The sequence below is a fragment of the Equus caballus genome, chromosome 2 (assembly GCF_041296265.1).
Source record: "Equus caballus isolate H_3958 breed thoroughbred chromosome 2, TB-T2T, whole genome shotgun sequence".
NCBI classification, from domain to species: Eukaryota; Metazoa; Chordata; class Mammalia; order Perissodactyla; family Equidae; genus Equus; species Equus caballus.
This window is the reverse complement of record NC_091685.1, coordinates 111,930,287-111,951,373: the sequence shown is the minus strand read 5'-3', so window position 1 is coordinate 111,951,373 and position 21,087 is coordinate 111,930,287. Positions and strand designations below refer to the sequence as shown.

Here is a 21,087-nt window from a genome sequence, read left to right as displayed (position 1 = left end):
CCAAACCTTAATTGCAGCCTTGTGAGACACCAAGAAGCAAAGAACCTAGTTTAACTGTGCCTGGATTCCTGACTTACAGAAACTGTGAGATATGTATATCAGTTGTGGTTTTTTGGTTTTTGTTTGTTTTTTTTTTGCTGAGGAAGATTTGCCCTGAGCTAAAATCTGTTGCCAATCTTCCTCTTTTTTTTTTTTTTTTTTTGCTTGAGGAAGATTCACCCTGAGTTAACATCCCTGCCAATTGTCCTCTGTTTTGTATGTGGGCTACCACCACAGCATGGCTGCCGAAGAGTGGTGTAGGTCTGTGCCTGGGAACCAAACCTGGGCCAAGGCAGAGCATGCAAAACTTAACCACTAGGCCATAGAGCCACCCCCTGTATATTGTTTTAAGCCACTAAGCTTGTGGTAATTTGTTAGCCCGCAATAGATAACTAATACACATTGAATAATAGCTTCTCAGGGTGAGAAGAACCTTAAAAAAATCAGACAGTTCAACCTTATATCCTAATGTGAACCTCCTGAAAGTGCCTGTCCACCTTATGTTTAAATAGCTCAGATGATAGAAAACTCACTAATATAAAAGGTAATCCTTTCCATCTTGGGGAAATAATTCATTTTAATAAGTTAAATATTTTATTCACAGTTTCTGATTCTTACCTAGATGTCATACTCATTTCTCCTTCCACATAACAAACCTTAAATTATTTTAATACAGTTATCCTCTTTATCTTTAATCTTCTATTCTCGTTTACACTGTAATGAAACTATGAACATTCTGAGACTGGAAACCAATCCTATATATTTTTGTATCTCCACTGACTATAACAATTCCTGGCATAGAGGAAATGTTCAACAAATGTTGGTGGAATAAAGTTGAACTACAAATGTTAAATATTCTCAGTTCTTCCCAAATCTCTTACATAATATGGTTTGGTGCCCTCCCTTATCATCTTTGTCCCAATTTTCTTAGTAACATGCCCATAAGTAGCACATAGCCTTCTCACTCTATGCTTTCACATTCTCTTCATTTTCCTCTTTTTTTCCCACCCCTTTGTCTCTCCATACAACAGACAATACTCTGGATAATTTCTTCCAAGCTGTATTCCAGTCCATTCTCTCTTTACCTTTTCACCTGAATCTGATGTCAAACTCATTCATTGATTTTTCAGTTTTGGTTATCATATTTTTTATTTCTAGAAGATCTGGGGTTTTTTTCAAATCTTTTTTTGTTTTCAGAAGTTTCACTTTGTGACTTCTTATAGGTTTCTATTTCTTACAGATGTCTTCAAACTTATCTTTTGTATATTTCAAAAAAAAAAATGAGCATATTTCTTTTATTGTCTGCCTCTGAAGTCTTTTGGGGTCTGTTTGTTTCTGCTGGTTCTTACTCAGGTCTAGTTTCCTTATATTCTTGGTTTGCTTCATGTGTAAGACATTGTATTTGAAAATCATTTGTGGAAACAATTTGAGGCCCACAGATGAAAGTACCAACCTTCAGAGAGAATTTTTGTTTGCCTCTGCTAACCTCTGGGGGCACTTCCACCTCGAACCAAATTTAAGTCTTGAGATAGCAATTAAATTGCAGGCTTTATTTTCTTCTCAGTTGTTCACACCTATCCTGAATGTACAGCCTTTTGGAAGAAGGTTTCCAGTTTATTGAAAGAGGGTCTTCCACTACATTCTCTACATTGTGCCATCGTCCTTGTCTAACAGGCCATCAAAATAAAGCTTCTAATTTACCCAGAGTGGGAAATGCCTTCAGAGCAAAAGCATTTCTATGCCCACTTCCCTTCTGTGCCCATTACCTTCCAGAATTCTCATTTCCCTTCACTTTCGGCCTTTTAAAAATCTATCTTATCCTTTGATGGTTTTAAGAAGATGTTTCTTTTAAGTATTTTGGTTGTTTCCAGCAAGACAATTGATTCAAATATCATAGCCCACCGTTACACAGGAAACTGCTTCACTTCAAATCCTCACTCTGTTATTTGTAGCTCTGTAACTTTGGACAAGTTATTTAACCTCCATGTACCTCAGTTTCCTCATGTGTAAAATGGGGATCATAATAGTCCCTACATTACAGGATTACCTGTAAAGAATGTAATGTGCCAGGTCATAGCAAGTATCCAACAAATGTTACCTATTATTAGTATCTATTTTCATACTATCTTATTTATTTCCTCTAGGGCACTTACTACTCTCAAAAGTTGCCTTATTTATTTTTTATTGGTGGTGTTTTCTCTCCCACTAGAACATAAGCTCCGTATTTTCATATTTACTGCTGTAAATTGAACACTACCATTTTAAATGAGTTAATAAATGCAAGTTTTTTACTGTCAAAAATCAGCCTTGACTCAATCCCAATAAATCACAAATGAAAAATAGGCCACTTTCTATGAAAAAATAATCTAATGTCTATTCAATAGCACAGTCTTTTAAAAAAGGTTACATTAAAAACCCACCTTACTCCAAGAAAAGTGAAAGAATAATTAGACCAGATTTTATAATTTCATTGCCAAAATCACTTGCATATACAGCACATTATTTCTATGTGTGAACAAACGATGCCCCTCTTCAAATTTTAATAAACAAGATACCTTGGCTCAAGTATGTTTTAAAATTTACATACGTAATCATTTGCCGAATATCTCAATCTTTCACCATTTATCACAATTCCAGAGACTCTTTCTTTCACGAGGCCATTGAGTTACTCCATTTACAGGAGTCAAGGGATTTCAGCACGTACTTTCTCACATTACCACCTTTTGATAAAACCGCTGCATTATGCACTCTATTCTGTGCCAGTGAAAGGAAGGGAATGAACTGTAAACATGTCTGATTGTGAGTGCCTCTTTGTGGATGGAAATGCCATTTGGTTTATAATTGGTGGTTGAAAACTTCCTCATCGTCTGTCTTTTCTCGATTCAGAGTCTCAGAAGGATGTGGATCATATTAGACATGATATTGGGCTTGTCTTAAGAAATGCTCCTCACTCTCTGACATGGGCACAGATGTCTCTGTTCCACTGTCTGTGGGGAGCACAGGCAGTGATTTCTTCTGCAGAGAGAGCCCAGGGAACTCTGTACTCCAGCGTGACCTCCTCAGGCTCTCTTTGAGTTGCTATCCAATGGGCAAACACTTCATTATCTCTAATTTTTTTTTCAGTTAGTATAGTGGGTTAATCTTAACACAAAACTTTTATATTCTTTCTGCTTACAGAACATATAAGCCTTTGCAAAGAGAAATCTAAGTTTTAATATGTATTTGTATAGTATATTAGCATTATGCAAATATTTCTCCCCAAAAGTTATACACATATCAGATTTTTATAAATTAAATCACAGTCAAGTACACTAAGGGGTCTTGGTATTAAAAAAATCTGAGGTGATTTATTCTGGAAAGCATAGAGTACAGGGGAGGAGTAGAAGGAGATGACATTCCATACATAGAAAGGGCCAAATTGGGAAGAGAATTATATTTTATTACTTATGTGAAATAATAAGTTACACGCTACATTGCCTGCCCAGCACTGTTACAGTACAGGGTTATCTTTGCATCCTTCATGCCACGATATATGGTGATGTACAAAGGGAAGTATGTGTTAGTCCACAGAGAAGAAATGAAATGGCAATATTGAGAAATCAAACACAAATCTCAATTTCTTTTAGGGTAATGTAGTCTTAAAGTCTTGAGTAAAAGAATAGAATAAGAAAAACATAGTCTGTAAGACTAGCTGTGTCTAAGTGAGAAGCTTATCAAAAAGATGTGGCAGAAGTGAAGTAAAGATGATGCTGGACTTTCCTATAAAAGTCTTTTTTCTCATGGGTGATAGGGCATCATCAAATGGCTTGCATGAAGGGAGTAATGTGATAAGATTTTGTTTTCTTAAGATAACTCTGAAAGCCATCAGGTGATGAATCGGAGGGAGAAGAGACTAGAGACAGGAATCCCACTATAGAGTAATTACAGTAGTTAAGGTAAGAGAAATGAGAGCCTGATATGGGGGAAGAGATGGAGAGTTATTTAGGAGGTCAAATTGATAGGACACAGATTTTAGTGAGACTCACGGGTTTCCACATTGCACTCTTGATGAATTGCTGTGCCATTTACTAAACTAAGGAATGCAGGATGAAGGGTAGCTTGGCTGTGAAGGAAGTGGAATGGAATTAAGGAGAAAACATGATGAGTGCTGTCTTTGACATCTTGGAGGTACCTGTGAATATCCAGGTAGAGCTGTTCAGTATAAGTATTGGATACTTAGGTCTGGAACACAGGAGAAAGAACAGGGCAAAGATAAAGGTTTGAATATCACTGGTGTATAGGCTGGAGGTCAAAGCCCTAGGAATGGATGCGATGACTCTGGAAGATCAGTGAAATGAAGAGAGGAGGAGTCTGAGAAGGAAGGAATGCTGGAGGGAAAGAAAGGTAAGCAAGAGAAGATGTGTCTTAGAGACCTAAGGGGGAAAAGTGCCAAAGGAGAGGAATGTTTCGGGAAGGAAGAAAGGATGGTCAACAATATCAGAAGGTCCAGGGAAACCCAGTATGATTAAGTTCTGAAAGGTTCTCACTGGATTTGACAAATAGAAGGCCGTTGTTGACTTTGCCAGAGTGCTGGAGAAGTTAATTCAAAGTGAGATTCAAATCCTCCCCTATTGCCACCCAACCCCTCCAGCCTCCAGACACTCCCTGACTCACCCCACCCTGCTTTTTTGTGGGTCTGGAGTGGGTTCTAAAGTTTAGAGGCAGAATTTTTCCCTCAAAGCAGAAAAAGGGCTGTGTATATAGGGGAGGTGGTAGGGCAAAGGGAATCAGATTATAGTTGTTTAAGTAAAGCCAAGTTTCAAGACCTGGAAAAGCAAGTTCCAAGGGGTTCAAGTTGGGGCTGCAGACCAAGGGTGTGAGCTTGAGAATGGGTGTGTATGTCTGTGTGTGTATGTGCATGTGGTGTATGTTTAATCTTATCACATTACTCCCTTCCTGCAAGCCATTTGATGACACCATATCACCCATGAGAAAAATGCTTTCCTGGGAAAGTCCAGCATCCTCTTTACTTCACTGCTGCCATATCTTCTTGTTCTGTTCACGTGTATGAGCCAGCCAGAAGCAGGGCAGTAAAGTGAAGAACAGTGACTGGAAATGTAGAGTAACTTTTTAGGAGTTTGTCTATGAAAGAACGAAAAAAGAATGAGGGTTTTTATACATTTATACACTGAATTTTAGTAAAATAAAGCATGCACAAATACATTTGCACTTTAAATTTAGGACTCACTACACCTTTGAAATACATAAATTTTGAGGTTTTGGTGATGTTAATATAATAGATATAATTTATAAATATATTTGTTCTTCAAAAAGTGTCTGTAGCTAATGGGGCTAATTTCCAGAAAACAAATTTTAGTCTCAGTGATGATTAACAGCAAGATTTTTTTATGTCTGTCTTTTTATTCTTATTTTTACTACTACAACTACTAATAAGAAGACAGCTAATGGAACTCTAGAGCGGTGAAAGCTAGGGCTATGTGAAAGTCCTATAGAAAGTATGTTGATGTTTTCTAAAGGTGCCTCCCCATCCAGATACATATTTCTTCATAATCTGATTTAAAATCTCTGTCCTTTTCATCTTCTCCACTGCTAGAAGACATTTCTGTCATGTGTATAAGCTAAGGACTTTGGACTTAGGTCACCTTTCAATTGATCTGTTATTTACCCAGTGCCACATCAATTTCTACTGACCTGTCTCCATGAGTTGTGAAGGTAAATGGTCCTCTCCTCCCAGCAGCTGACAGGCCAGGTCCTGCTCAGTTCTGATTGGTTGAATCCACTGTGTCAGATTAGTCCTCACCAATCAGAAGACACATTCACAAGTTCCCAAGGGCAGGTCTCTCTTATTGTCCCTTCTTTTTCTATTTTCTTTTTTTGCTGGGTAAGATTTGCCCTGAGCTAACATCTGTTGCCAATCTTCCTCTCTTTTTTTCCTCCTCCCCAAAGCCCCAATACATAGTTGTATATTCTGGTTGTAAATCCTTCTAGTTCTTCTATGTGAGCCACCACCACAATGTGGCTCCTGACAGATGAGTGGTATGGTTCTGCTCTGGGAATGAAACCTGGGCTGCCAAAGCAGAACGCGCTGAACTTTAACCACTAGGCCATCAGGGCTGGCTCTGCCCCTTATTTTTCTAAGTACATATAAAACAATTGGAAAATAGCAAATGAAATTTCCTTGAAAACACATATCTTCCTTAAAAGTGGCTGAAAATACACATTTATGGTGTTTGGTGGTAGCAATGATATGTATCAGTCATACTGCTTTCGATTAAAAGTGACTGGATTAAACCAAACTGAATTAAACCAAAAAGAGAATTTATTGGTCCTATCATTGCAAGTCTGGGTGAGAGTTCAAACTCACCTGAACCCAGATGCTTATATGCTGTCACTAGAAATCTGTCTCTCTCCACATCTCAGCTCTGCTTACCTCTGTGCTAACTTCATTCTGAGGCTCTGACCAAGTCAGGAGAAAAGTGGCAGCCAGCAGCTCCAGGCTTATAACCTATCTACTAATGAACTCCAGCAAATAGTGAGCACCTCATTCCCAATTGCTCTGGCAGATATCCTGGAGCTAAATTTTATTTAATGAGATGGCCAAGTAAGGTGTCCATTCCTGAAATAACCACTGAGTCCAGGGAACTGAGCTTTACCAATAGACCAGACTTCCACCATGTGCTCATGCCTGAAAGAGGGGTTGGGTGTGGGAGTCAACCACATGAACACCAACAGTCTCTAAGTGTTCTGCATTCCTGTCTTACTTTGGAGGGCTTTATGATGGTTCAGCTCAAGTCCCATGTTCTCCCCAGGCCTTTGCACATGTGAGTAAGGCAGACTCCTTTCCACTTCACAGTAGAAACTATTCTCAAGAGGGAGAAAGAGACTATAACTGATGTGAGGAAAGCAGCTCTCCAACAGAAAAACTGGAGAGACAGGAAAAAAGGAATAGCATGAGAAGCAATTAAAAGAGAGGAAGATTTAAAATAAACCAACAAAAATAACTGTAAGCAAATATGAGGATCACTAAACAGCCATAAAGTTAATCACAACATTTGCCTTGACCAATCCCTATAGAACGCAATCTCCTTTGGTAATCAGCCCCCTGAGAATGAGCTGTGTTGACGTGCTTTGGCTCATCCCCAGGGCAGACCTCCTCCTTGTCTTTTCCTGCTTTTTACTTTCCATCTCCCATCCCTTCTGTTCTCTTTCTGACTGCTCACGTCTGTACTGACAGCTTCCTCCTTGCATCAGTAGCTACTGTCTTCTACCTTATTTTGCCTAATTTTCCTTCACCTCTGCACAGCAAAACTTTATTTCATATTACTCCAAGGAAAGACGGAAAAGAAAAACATAACGAAGACACTCTATCAAGTTCCTGGCATAGTTATTTGATGTGTCAGAACTGAGACAGGCTACATAATTTTCAAGGCCCATTGTTCAAAATTTATTAAGAATTTCATGGCAGCAGAGCATTAAACTAATAAGAAGGCCCTTCTATGGCTAGATTTTGTGCAACTGTAAAGGATTTACACTCATGAAAGTGTCCCTGGGCAGAACTCTTTGGTTACCTTTTCAACTGCTGTCCTCAGATACTGCGTCTCTTTCACGTGGCCATCCTTTTAGAGGATACTGGTCCCATCCCCAATTCCAGGAGGGGGGATTAAACCAATAGTATATCCCCCTTCCATTCGTCAGCAACTGGTTTAGGCACAAATACATGACACAGTTCTGGCTACTGAGATCTGATTTCATCTTTTATGAAGAGAGACACAGGAGGAGAAACAGCTCTTCTTTTCCTAGACATTCTCATCTGTGCAATAATGCCCGGCCTCACTACAGCCATCTTGCTAAATGAGGAACGCTTTCCTGAAGTGGCCAAGTGGAAAAAGAGAAGGAACCCATCAATTAGTTGTTGAATTAACTGGCCATGAAGCCACTTCTTCTTAGGCTTCTTGGTATGTGAAATAATACATTTTTTTTATTAAGCCAATTGAGTCGGAGTTGTCCTCTTATAGCCAAAAGAGCTCAATTTATATATCTTAGTAATCAAAGAAATGCTTACATAAAAGTAAATTCTTACATAAAAACAAGAAGAGAAAAAATAGAAGTATAACTCGTGGTGCAGCACAGGAGGACAAATCTTCTTGAAAGTATTTTTTCCCCACTGAAGAGACCCATCTCCTACTGTCCAGTTTCCCTCTCTTGGGAGATGTTAGAGTACATACATAGAAAGTTTAGAAACAGGAAGCAGAGTAACAAAACATAGTAAATGAAATGCAAACCCAGATTTCAGAAATAGTTTTGGTAATAGAAACTTTGATTTACAAATAAGATTTCCTGAGGGTAATGTGAGTAAAAGCTACCCATCCAGAAGCAGAAACAATAAATCCTTGAATGTGCTTTTTTGGGTCACTTTTGAAATTATCACCGTAAGTGACTTATATCTAGCTTCAAGAACGAACTTAGTGGCAAAAATAGAGATATACTAAAGGGAAATCTTTCTTGAGATGCCACCAAATAAATATATTCTGAAGCTATTTGTTATAGTCAGGACTCTGTCTATTGTAAGTAATGGGAAACCTAACTCAAACTGAATTAAGCTTACATAATCAGGGACTCCAAGGTGGACTAGATTCTGGCCCAGCTGGAACCAGGCTCAAGTAATTAAGGCTCTTTCTTCTCCATCTCTTGGCTCTGCACATCCTTGCAAGATTCATTGCTCTGATTGGTCAGGTCTCCTCACATGCCCTGGCCTGGGCCCAGAGGAGGAGTGCCTCTCCCAGCCACCTAGACCCAGCATGAAGAAGAATGTAGGTTTTGTCTAAGAAGATGGAGGAAGGATCCTAGGCAGGCAAAAACAAATGCCTACATTACAATTGTGCAACGAATTAGTCTTGGAATTTTAGTTTATTAATAGCAAGTATTGCAGGGAAAGAGAAATGTTATTCAGAAGACAAAATAAAGAATTCCGAATCCAACACTAATTTATTTTGAAGTTAGTTTTTTTTCTTAATATACCAGAGAATTGGGTTAAGATCTTAGTCTTCTGTCTAATCATTCCAAACGCTGATTCTATTTTGAAATTAAAGGGGATTTGTGAATTCACACGTGTCTAATCCTCAAATGTAAATTGAAAAAGGAAGGAAATTGAAACAAGAGACATTGTGTATATTACCAAATCAAAATGATGGCAGATTAGAGATAATAAAGCAAGATTCTTGAGTGAAACTATCTATTATGCTCCATCAAAGTGGCAATCAAAAAGCCTGGTATAAAGTCACATCACTTGATTGGGTTCATACCAACGTTTCTGAGTGCACGTTAGAAAAGACAATTTCGTTAGGGAGTTGGCTTCATGTACTAGAAAGCAAAAGCTTGTTTCATCCTTTTCTCTTAAAAAGCTTGCATTAAAATCTTCCAGTCACAAGATACTGAATGTGCTGAGTTACTGGAAAAATTCCAAAAAGGAATTGCTATAAACTGGAAGGCATACTTCAAATTTCTAACTGAACTTTTTATTTACCATGAGTTCAGGGATTCACCTTTTTAAGAATCAGATCTCCAGATCTGCATTAATTCAAGATTGCCTCATTTTCATTGGCACAAAAACAAAGACATTAGTTTCTTGTCCCAGAATAACAAGACATCCTTTATTTCAAATGGAGGTAACTTGAAAACATTGCAGTAATTTATGGATACTATGTGATTGTAAGACACCATGTTATTCCAAAGGCTGAAGAAAAATTAGCTACTTAAGAGGTGGTTTATCTGAGTCAAAATTATGGCGTTGCTTTGCAAGGAGTTTTCTTGCATCCATGCAAACCCAACTCCTTTTTAAGTTATCACCTGAGGAGTTGTGCAATGTTACAGTCACTGTGGATGGCAAGTCCTGGGATAAGAGTGAAGGTCTTGAGCAAACAAAGAGATGCTAAAAAAAGCCTAATTCATTCAATATCATCTTTTTATGTCTTATTAAGCAGGCAGCATCCATCACCACAATATACAATAATAATACGTTGCTAAGAGAAAAAAATGTATCTGAAACTAAACCTGACTGTAGCTGGTTCTTTTTCATCAAGAAGAGGTAGCATAATTCATCTCAGTGGAGAAATCAATCTCTATAAATCTCTATGCGGCTCGTTCCTCCTCGCACACCATGGAGGAGGGGAGAGGGAGTGAGAACTGGCGCAGGGACCCATTGTTCAGTCTTCAGCCACTCAAGAGGGACTTGATACTGAGTTTGGGGATAGAGGTTAGAGGGAGCCGCAGAGTTCTCTCCCACCCCATCAACATGGGGAGAACCACTGTTATTGTTGTTGTTTTAGTTGTTTATGATGGCAAAAGAGAGAGGCAGAGCCAGAGGCAGGCAACTCAGTGGGAAGCTGGAGCTGGTGAAACAGCCAAGGATCTTCAGGAAAAGAAAGACTAGCGTTACATTTTAAGTTGTCTGCCCTAGAAATCTGTGATGTAACCTCCTTGCCATTCCTTGGAATCATTAGTAAAATTGTGCTCTACATAGAAATACATCAATTTTTTTGAGGGGGACGATGTGGTTGAAATTCAAGGAAAAACAGTCTGAGTTCCTCATCTAAGGAAGTGTGAATCGGAGAAATGGAGACAAGACATCAGTGAGAGGGAGACCTCCTCTGCAGAGCAGGAACTCAGAGTCACAAGCAGAGTCCACGGTTGCACGGAAATGCTAGTGAGGCAATGGGATGGGGTCTGGAGCTGACATCTGCGTGACTAACATACTGATAATTACATACATATATTAAGAGATTTGCAAGGTACCAGGCCTTGGAGTAGGAGTTTACTTATACTCTCTTGTTTGTTCCTCACAAAAATTCTATATGGTTTTATTACTTTCTCTCTTTGAGATGAAGAGACCAAGGCATAGAAATGTTAAATAACTTGCCTAAGGTCATAAATGCTGAAGTCAAACAGAGAACAGAGATCTGGTTGGCACCAAAGCCCATGGTCTTAGCCATCTTTCCAGGGTCCCCATCGGCTCCACAGGGCTGGTTGACACTCTTTGATCCACACTCCTTTCCTTTAGAATAGATCATTAAGTGCTGACTTTAAATGCTGTCTCAAATTCCTAGATCTTTTCCATCTTAAAAGAAATCACTATTATCAATCACAAACTGTTATGGATTATCTAGCTAGTAAGTATGGAAGGAAAAAAAGGTATAATACCTAATTCCTAGCCTTATGAGAATTATAATCAAGTTGGATAGATATGATAAGTATTAAAATAGAAATAAAAGGCAGTGTATGACATTCCAAACTGAAAACCAAAAGGCTCAGCTAATGCGGGTACTGTGAGGTTTTGGGGTAAGAAAGATATTGTGGGATTCCTCGGGCAGCTCCTTGGAAGCTGTGTGGATTTGGGCAAGTCCCTTACCCTCCCTCAGTCACAACTGTCCATGGGAAGACAGGAACGGTGAGAGCACTGGCTTTACCCACCAGAGCATTGCCCTGAGTCTTTAGTGAGATGACAAATGGAAAATTGCTTTGTAAACTTCAAAGAGTTCTATCAATTCTAGCTATTCTTCTAGAATTCTAGTGCAAATGTTACTGTCCTCCAGATATGTAAAAACAGCCCATCTTCTACATGAAAGGTCAAATGCCAGAAGATAAGACTATAACTAGTAGATTCAAACAAGGCACGCTTTTACCCTGGGGAGAATGATTGGCAGGAGACCAGAGGCAGCAACTGTAGCAAGGAGTATTGGTGCCATCAAGGAAAGAAAAAAAGCGAACACACTCAAGCCAAAGACTATCCTCTCCCTCACACCACCGTCTCCCCTGTTGGTTATGGAACTAGTCAGTTTTACACCTTGGATATTTCTTAGTACACTCTCTCCATCACCGCTGCCTTCCTTCATGCGCTTGTTGCTGCTTGACGGGGCATTGCACCAGCCCATCAGTCTATTTCCCACGCCGCCACCAAGGTTTTCTTTCTAAAATGCCAGTGTGATCGTGTCGCTCTCTAGCTTAAATCCCCAGACTGCCTTCCCAATGCCTGGATAAAGTGTAACTTTTAAGCTCAGCCAAACCTTCCCAGTCAGCTATCACCTCTTAGCGCTTCTCCACGGCACCGACAGTCCAGCTTGATTACGTCTTGCAGCTCTTCAAAGAAGCCACGATCAAAGCCACACCTTTGCACTTGCCCTCCCCTTCCTGTTCTTCTGATGATTTTTCACCCAGGCTTCAAGACTCAGAGCAAGAGCAGCCTCTCCTTCACAGCCTTCTTCCTGATCTGCTCCCATCCCTGTCACCACACCCCACAACCCAGAGGTGGTTACGGGTTCTCTGTGACCCGTTAACACACGCATGCTCCTTGTACAGCATTTTCCACAGGGAGTATCATTATTTATTTTTCTGTCTTCCCCGCTAGACTGAAATCCCTGAGGGGAGGGACTTCCTTAAATTTGAATCTCTAGCACTTAGCGCATAACAACTCCTTAACAGACATTGAAAGAATCACAGTATCAACACTGACTTAAAAGTTCTCCATATTAGCGCAGTTAAAAAAAATGACTGCATTAGCAATATTTTATAGAAGCACAGCTTGCTTGTAATTTTCTGTCTTATGTACTCAGCATGGAAATTTTTTCAATCAGAATAACTGAGGTTGCAATCATTTAAAAGAGGTGTCACTAGCTAAATGGATTCTTATGCTTAGAAAAATGTAAGAGACTGCAGTGATTAACCGAAAAATTCCGCCAAGACACTTCTTTATCCACATTTTAACGTCAAATCTCCTTCTTTTGGAACCTGCAGTAAAGTTTGGACTCTACTAATTATGACATTACTGGCTGCTATTAGCATAATGATGATGTCAAAAATGCTGAACTGTGGAAACCAGCAGGGGTGAAGGAATATGGAAAATGGGATGTTTCAGTAGGAGAAACTCTCGAAAGGAAGAAATCAGTGCCCAGAGACCATTATCTGGTAAAAACATTTGTCTGACTGTGGATATAAGCCACAAATAGTTCATTTATAGTGGGCAGGGCACAGGAGGTGAGTGTGGGACTTCACAATTTTAGCTGCTTTTTCTGTGTAATGGCAGATATCACAGAATTCTACAGAAAAAGTAAGTGAAATACATTAATCAGTGACTCACCCTCTGGGAAACCACAATTTACACCAGACTAAGTGATAACCCTGAGGGGGCATGACACCCAAATTGGTCTGGCTTGCTTTATCAGTGGGATTTTTTTTAAGGGAAATTGGTAGCCTTTCCCCCTTTCTCCAGTTTTTTTTTTTTTTTACAGGCTTCCTTAAGTAGCTTGTATCTATTAAAGCCCATGAGTAAAATCTTGCTGTCTTGTGAAGGCTGGGATGACTGCTCTTTCTCAAAGGACGGAGGAGACCTGCAGATGGAAGGGCAGGCAGCACGCTGTCCTTTCCTTTCATCGACTTTTCAGTACTGACCTGTGCCTTCATCATCCTGTGACCGGAACATTGCAACTGCCTCAGACACCTCCCATCATCTCAGCCCACCTTTTGCTCCAGCCTTTGCTGGACCACCCAGCTCCACACAGGGTCACCTTGCAACCCCTCACACAAGGTGCTCTGAGCATCTTTTATCTAAGCTCTGCGGCTTCTCTGATGCCTCAGTGTGGGATGCCTGTGGGACCTGCTGGACCTCTTATTGCAGCCTGAAAGTGTGTATGAGTGGGAACAGGGTAACAAAATGCCTCCTCTCACATCCCTTGGGCGGATGGATCTGAGGCTTGTTCCGCATGGCTCCATAGGTGGTGCCATCGACAGCAAACTCCATTTGCCCACGGTGGTGACCAGCCAGACAACACGCCATTGTACTGGCTTTCCTCCCTCTCTGTTTCACTCTCCCCGGGTCCCAGCTCTTGTTCAGTGAGATCACTTCTCAAAATGAACTACCCGTGTGCAAGCCTTGTGTCAGGGCTCTGCTTTCTGTGCACACCCAGGCTAAGCCAGCCTCCTAACCAGTCTGTAACAGATACACTTTTTCATTCCTAAATATAACGGATAGAAATATACTCGTTTGTATTTGCAATAATGAAGTTTCCACTTCTATTTTGTAATGGGTGGGGGGAAGCAATTATTCAGTTCAAGGCAACTCAGTATCTTTTGGTTGAAAGAGTCCCTTCAGATTATTATAGTGTCAGTTCTTTAGCATTTAAGCTTGGCCAGTTCTGGAATCCTCCCTTCCCCTTCTCCTGTACTTCTCCCCAGAGGCCATTTAAGTTCAGATCCTTTGATATCTTCCTGGCATCTTTTACCTTCCCTAGATGGTATTTGCCTTCCTCTTCCCTAGGGCAATAATCCAGAATCTCATGGGCTAGTAATAGGAGGAGATTGTGGAGAAAAAAATTATAAATAAGAAAAATATGGATATTATTATTTTTCAGATCTTTCCCGTCTTTCCAAGGTCTTCACACCATTGTAGGCTAGCATCATTCTTACCATGTCAGTTATCTACAAAGAAATCAACAATGGCTTCCTGTTTACTACCTCTGATATCTAGGTCTGAACTTTTCTTCTCTTCTTCCAGCTGTACTTAAAGTTAGTGTCAATATCCCTTGAGGAGAAGGGTACATGGGGTACAAAAATAGGGGTAATATTAGGAAGAGGAAAATGGCACTAGGGAGCTGACCATCAGTAGTCATTAAAGTTTGCCTCTGTGATATGCTCTTCTTACTGTCCTTCATGTGACCTCCTGGAGCAAAAACAAGGCCTGGTTCAATAACCTAAGTTTGCTCTTGAGTACACAGATGAACTCCACTTCCCAGTTTCCTTGCAGTCAGTTTGGAGCCTGACTGTGTTCCAGACAGTGGAGTGTGAGCAGAAGTGATTTACGCCACCGGGCGGCTTGGCCCATAAAAATCTCCCATGCACGATCCTCCATTCACCATCTCCTTCTGTGGTGAACTTGGGAACCACACGTGGAAGATGACCACAGCAAAACACGGAATGAGTGGCTCCGAGTGGTTGGTTGGAGAGGAATCCCTTATTCTGCCCCACCACATTAGGCTGGGATGGAAATGAATAATTAAGGTTTATTGTGTTCAGCCCCTGACATTTGGAGGTTGTTTATTCTAGCAGCTAGTGTTACTTACCCTAATATATCTCTGAATATTGTGCATGGGAGTTCTCTTGACTAAAATGAATACTCTCTTCCATCTAATTTTTCTAATCAAAGCTCTACCAACGTGTAAAAACCCAGCTAAAGTCCTACCCAATCCAAAAGCTTTTCAATGACCACTATAGCTCATGATGACCTATCTCTCCTCCTAACTCCTAGGTACTGTTGTCCTGTTTAGACCTTAAATATGTACTTCTTTGTTTTGTTATTTGGCTTTTCATGTGTCTGTGTTCACTTGCCCAACTAGATGATAAATTCCCAACTGGAAAAGACTACTACTATTATTATTATAATTACTTGGCCCCCAAAGCAGTTATCACCAATCCGTGTAGGTGGTACACCAGGAATGAGAAGTCAGAAGTCATACAAGGATTATAAATGTCCTATAAATATCATTGTATGATTCTAGCATGAGCCAAATATAAGAATTCAACCCTAGTAATACTGGCTCATAGGTACAACAATGAATTCTCTCAGGATAAAATTAATTCCTATATATAAATGAGCTGTTCAGAAATACATTTAATTTGCTCTTTTCCTCAAGGGCTAATTAGTGTAGTGTTAGCATTTCCTCTGTCTCTCCCCTAAATGCATATTGAGCAATATCCCAAATTGTGGAAGGAAGAATTAGAATGTGAGATGGCTTTGAAATTCCCCACGCTACTGATTTTCTCTCACCCAAATTTAGCTTCTCATTTGAAATGAAAGTCAGCAGGTTTAGTGCAATCCATGCTGGATTTTATGAGTCTACTTTTCAATAATAAGAACAAGAACAACAATAATAATAAATACTTCCTTACATTCCTGAATCTTTCTGATCCTAAATGTTAAACGGCTATATCCATCTATTTTTTTCTTTTCTACTTGTAGCCATGATTTGTTTTGCAATTAGGCAAAGGGGTTTGGGAATAACTGTTTTAAATGTAAAGATCAAGAACTTGAAACAAGCACATATTCAAAATTTTATACCAGTTGCTGTTTGAAGATGCTGGAAACCATTTTAAACTGGAAAAAAAAAGTTGACTGTAAATTTTAACACTGTTGAAATGTGCCAGTTTCCATAGTGCAGGCCTCTTTGAATTCCCCTGTTCACTTGGCAGGGCTTAGTGCTAGCAATTGGCGTTTCTGTCCAGTCAATGCACCGTTGTTTTGAGCTGGAGAGAACACCTCTACAATTGTGGAGTTCGTGCCCTCCAGTCTTTAGTTTCTTCTCCACTGAAGCTGTTTGTCTCGAGATCAGTCTCTGCTGGTTGTACCAGTGATTCTAACAATCACACAGCATTCAGGCTCATCCTTTTCAAGTCCCAACTGCAACGTATTAATGATGAAAAGTAAATTTTCTAGCCTTTCAAGGAATAACTTGAAATCACACAGCAACATGTGGCAAAAATCTAAAAAGTGAAGAAACATTTTTATGGGCAGTTTATCATTCTTGCATTTTAATTTCTTGGCAGCCATAATTTAACCTCTAGTTAACAGAAAGGAAAGACAAGAACTAGGATAGAAATAGACTGGTTCATACATTTTCTTCCTCTAAAAACTCTAATGTGAGAATTGCATTTTAATACGTGGTTGAAGTTTTGTTTTTTTTTAAAAAAAGCTCCCATTAAGAACTTTCAGCAGAGATTGTCAAACTGTTTCTCAAAGCCGCAGCTTTTCTACGGTGGTACCTCAGGGCTGCCAAAAGTGAGGCTGAGTGTGGGGGCTTTTCTTTCCCCTGCCCACCCCAGTAGTTTTCCTTATTATCTGTTTTACATTTGGATTTCTGCATAAAATTTACAACAAAAAAAATAGATGCTAGGAACCAGCCCTGTGGCACAGTGGTTAAGTCTGGCACACTCTGCTTTGGCAGCCTGGGTTCACAGGTGTGGATCCCAGGCAGGGACCTACACCACTCATCAAGCCATGCTGTGGCAGTGACCCACATACAAAATAGAGGAAGACTGGCACAGACGTTAGCTCAGGGACAAACTTCCTCAAGCAAAAAAAGAGGAAGATTGGTAACAGATGTTAGTTTAGAGCAAATCTTTATCACCAAAAAGAAAGAAAGAAAATGGATTCCAGGGGGGAAAAAATCTAAAATCCCTGAATGTTGGAATCGGGGAGACATTTATCTTCCTCCAATCAATGCAACTCATTTTTCTGTAATGAAATGACCAAAATGTCATGCTGCAGGATGTGTAGAGGATGTTTGCCTGGGCTCTCCTCCCTTTCCTAGCAGCACCCTGCATTACCTCTCTCCCACTGAAGGTGATGCTGGTGGATCCAGGGACTTCTTCTGCAGGAGCAGAAGTGCCCTGGTCCTTCCTCTCAAAGTCCCAGGACAGCAAGGGGGTCTGCTCCTTCACTCAGATGCTCTCTCCTAGGTCTTTGAATCTGGAGCGAGGGACACGGAGGTACATAGGGGCTTTATGCATTTTATCAGTGGTACCCTGACCTGTCAGGAGACCTTGCTAGGGTTCCTCCCTCTTGGTCTTCCAGAGCTGTCTTGGTGCCTGTCCATTTCCAAGCCGGATTGTCCAGCCTCCCAGCAATTTAGTAAGTCCCTGATAATCCTTCCAGCTGCGCGTTTTCTTGCGCTGTGCCTCTTCATTTTGCATGCCTTAGTCCTCCTGGTCTCTTCTGAACCAGACCATAGACTGCCTTAGGGAACCCGCCACTAAAATCTAGCTACTCACTGTCCTGTGGAATGTATCTTTCTCCTCTTACAAGGGCTTTGGTGGCCCACTTACACTCTCTCCCCCTCTCCTGCAATGCATACACTCACCCCTCCCTGTTTTCTGTGTGCCGTGCTCATATCCCAATGTGGCCCGGATTCTCTATACAGTATGTTACCCCAGCAACAGCGGGAAAGCATGTAGGCCTCAATGTCTGGAGAGTCAGGAACACCTGCCAGGAGGGTGAAGATAAAGAAGGTCAGAAACAAACAAGGCTATCAGGAACACAGAGGTCAAAGCCAGACTCAGAGGCCGGCAAGTGTTAGAGAAAGCACAGGAAAGAGGCACAAAAGCCAGACACACAGGGAATTTAGGGCAAGGTGCCAGCATGATGAGAAAATTACTCTGAGGTAAGGTCTAGTTTGTACAGGGTCCCCTGTGTATTCTGTGCCAGAACAGGGACTGCGCTGGGGAGGGTGCCTAAGGCTCCCACCCCGATTCAAGTAAAACAATATGGATTTTTATCCACATCCTGTGGGATTTCATGAAGACAGTCCACCATTTTATTAACACAATGGGGACAATAAGATCTTCTTGATAAAAATAGCTGTCATTTATTGAGTGCTTACTATATGCCAGCCTCTTTGGGAACGTGCTTTGAGTGTAAGGAGAATTGAGGCTGAGAAAGGTTAGTAACTTGCCCAGGACCACATACCAAGTAAATGTGAAGCTGAGATTTGAGCTCCTATCTGTCAACTCAGAACCTAAGTTCTTAATCATTGAGCATCCCGTCCCTAAATGACGTTAACTAGGACTGGGCTCTAGAATACACACATAACTATGTCTTCCATCCCAAGCTTCCTACCTGGCGTAAGAACGAGTTCAATAAATACGTGTTGAATAAACACGTATGAAGGAGCCTGTTAGCCCCACTCTCACGTGCTGGTGTAACAAGAGACACAGCGGCCATCGCTTGCCCACAACCCTACGGCTTTCTTCTGGGAAATGCTTCTTCCCCTCCTCTAACCACCTGCAAATAGGAGCTTCCCTTCACTTACAGGGCCTCCTCTGATTGGCTCGGGTGGCCCTGCTTAGAGCTGATTGGAACAGGTTCGGACCCGGGGTGAACACAAGCTAGGCCAATCAGACCAATCAGAGTTTGCCATCGACCTTTCAGCTGGGACCAGAGTCTAGTCTCAGTCTCCCTCTGGTGGTGATGCTAGGGGACGCCTGGCTAAGAGCAGCTCGTGGTTATATATCCGTGAAGTGATACGTCTGACAATATAAAGCTGACCTGTAGACGGAAACGCAGAGATTGAGAGATAGAAACCTCAAGGAGAGATGGAGAGAAAGTAAGAATGGCAGCCTTTGAGACGTGATATCAGGTTGTTCTCAAGTCCCGGCTCCACCCCTGTCCTTTGTCAACGCTAGTTGGGTTTAGTCACTTCCACTCAAAATAATTCTGACCAAAATAGTGGATTTATAAAAATTCTCACTAACACATTAAGTCCATGTTTATACTGAGATAAAGGGGAAAATACTTTCTGTATTCTATCTCTGCATATGGCATATGCTTCTCCATCTCTAAACTTAGACTATGCAGCCCTACAAGGGAGGGTAGTGGTGTGGATTGACAGAGCAGAGAAACAGATTTTCGGAATAATTCACCAATAACACCCCTGTTTGCTTATATTCCTTCCTGACTGTCAAGACTTTTATATTACAAGGAAGCTTTCCTTACCATTAGGTAGTGACAAATAAATGTTACAGTATCACATATTTCTACAGAATAGGTAATAATAAAGTTTTTATTCTGAAGAACTCTGGGGCACATCGATAGAGGTTCTTGGCCAACCTGGCCATGAGGAAGTTAGCTGAGCTTAATTTAATTCATCATTAATTTTTTCTATAGTAATTAATTACTATAATATTACTATTAGTTATTGATTTGTATAATGGGTAAATAGGAGATAATTCTTCACCTTACAAAAAATACGTCATGGAATTGCTGCAAATATTTAGTTTCAGAGTATAAGATAGAACCCTGACAATTTACAAAATCTCTTCTAACGGGGAAACCAAAGACCACAGTGAGTCCAGCCGTATTTAATTCACACACAACTTATCAAAAACTTATTTATGGGGCCGGCCTGGTTGCGTAGTGGTTATGTTTGTGTGCTCTGCTTCAGATCCCAGGAGCGCACCTACACACCATTCATCAAGCCATGCCCTGGTGGCGTCCCACATACAAAGTAGAGGAAGATCGGCACAGATGTTAACTCAGAGACAATGTTCCTTACCAAAACAAAACAAAACAAATTTACTTATTACATGAAACGGGGCTGCCAAGTACAGGTGTGCAGTTTGTGCACTGCCCAATGACACATGGCTTGGGGTACAAGTGGGAGCTGAAACCCAGCCTTCACTTGTCACCCTGAGACACGTGCCCATGAGGCTGCCTCTGCTCTCTTCGTGGCACCATGTAAGCCAGCAGTGGCCCCACCAAAAGCAAAGCAAACCTGCCCGGGGCCTAAAACTCTTTTGAAAGAAAGAGGCATTCTTCTGAAACACAAAATAGGAAAATCATGACAGAAATGACATTGTCACTATAAAAATTAGGCACATAAATGCCTAATAAGTGCTTGTTAACTAAATGAACACATTATAGTATAAGAATGGTAATGATTTTCTTGATAATATGCCAAAAGGAAAATGATAGCAAATGCCTTAAATTACATGCCTTTATTTCTTTTCGTGGCTTATTTCTTCTGTATAGTTGTTTTATGCCCACTTGACCCAACAGCATTAGGATTGATGACAACCTTATTATGTCCCTTCCCTTGTCACCAGAAGGGACACCAGAAGAGTAAGATACTTATTTTAACTTAAAAAAAAAATCTCTTACGTACTATCAGTGCTTGTCTCCTCTATCTCTATCCTCCTAGCTGCCCCAATCCTCATGGAACACATGACTGATGGGGAAATAGCCCCAGTGAGCCGCATAGTCACCTCCCCATCGCTAGGGTTTCGGGTTATCAACATTGAAAATAAATTCCACTCCATGGCTCACCATAGTTTGCTTTTCTCATAGCACAGAAAGGTCCTGGACATGCCTCCAGTGCTTTCTATAAATAACACCTACACATTCCAGCTTTCGAAGGAGCACATTCTGCTAAACATAGACTGTGGAGACAAGTAATCCCTGTTTTTCTTGCTGTATATCACGGGTGCTAATTCAGGCTGAGTTTTCATTATTCC

General features: G+C 40.7%; 1 protein-coding gene and 1 long non-coding RNA gene across 4 annotated transcripts in view; both read right to left on the bottom strand.

The window, feature by feature from the left end:
* Positions 1 to 21,087, bottom strand: part of TRPC3 (transient receptor potential cation channel subfamily C member 3) — a 142,895-nt gene that overhangs the window by 102,388 nt on the left and 19,420 nt on the right. The window lies entirely within an intron of this gene.
* Positions 16,122 to 18,828, bottom strand: LOC111770395 (uncharacterized). The gene is made up of 2 exons (XR_011430785.1): positions 18,695 to 18,828; positions 16,122 to 18,061 (listed from the first exon to the last, which is right to left on the bottom strand). It is a non-coding gene; the product is annotated as an uncharacterized lncRNA (long non-coding RNA).